Source organism: Otolemur garnettii, unplaced genomic scaffold (assembly GCF_000181295.1).
Source record: "Otolemur garnettii isolate 467f Iridium unplaced genomic scaffold, OtoGar3 scaffold00164, whole genome shotgun sequence".
Taxonomy (NCBI): domain Eukaryota; kingdom Metazoa; phylum Chordata; class Mammalia; order Primates; family Galagidae; genus Otolemur; species Otolemur garnettii.
The window spans coordinates 3,577,428-3,578,536 of record NW_003852559.1 but is presented as its reverse complement, the minus strand read 5'-3'; positions in this window follow the sequence as shown (position 1 = coordinate 3,578,536).

The window sequence follows — 1,109 nt, the reverse complement described above, 5'->3', positions numbered from 1 at the left end:
ATTTTATTCATTCGTATCTGGACTACATAACCCAAGAACAAAGATGTGGAAGTGGATATTCTCACTATTATGCTAAGGAAACACTCCAAATTTTTGTTACCTATCTCACAACAGGTTTTAGGGGACTGATTTTATTGGTGACACAAAAATGGAGGCACAGATATTGAAGCTGAAACTGTCACCTGCTCATCTGGTGTGGTTTATGCCACTGAAGCAACAGGCAAAAAGGGGAATTATTCTATTTGTTTCTAATTGCTAAATTACTGAGCTCAACTAATAAGGGAAATTTGGATTTCTACTGACCTTCATCCCTTGTGTCTTATTTTTGTCAATTTTAATCTGTATTCATTCTCTGTAATAGTCTATAACTATGAACAGAATAGGATTTTTTCAGTCCTGTGATCCACAGATCTCTCTCAGCTGAAAAAGCAAGGAAATACCTCTTGCTATAGTATATATGTATACAGTAAACCAAATTTATACACATATCTATAAATATTAGCATATTTGTACCTATATTAGGCCAAACATAAGACCATACTATTCTCTTTTTTTAATCAATTACCATATGAATCATTGTAGAATCCTCCCTTTGTGTGTTTGCAACCTCTACCTGTACTGGGAGACACTCACAGAATTCATCATTTGTTTATTTCATTGCTCAATTTCAGTTCTTTTATAATTATTCACCTTTATACCTATGGATATCTACCAGATTATCAACCAGAGTTTACGTATACTTCTTCTTGGTTCGGTGTTAGAGACTCCATTTATTTCCACACCTGTTACTCTTCCACTCACACTTGCAAGAGACATGAGGGGATTCTTGGTATTCATTGTGATGACCTGGTGGGATCCTGGAGGTTATGGCCCATGAAAAAGTGCCATTGTCTTCTATCTACTCAGGGAACAATTTCAACAAAAGTGTCAAGTTTATTCCTCTCTCCTCATTATTTATGCCATTTTAACTTCCCGGAAAGTGTGATTTCTAAAGCATGGCCACTGACTAGGTTACTTATGTTTATTTATATAAGTTTTTTCCCAGAAAATCAGGAAGTCAACATTTTTCTAACTTTTGCTATATGTCATAATTCTGCTAGATTTAATAA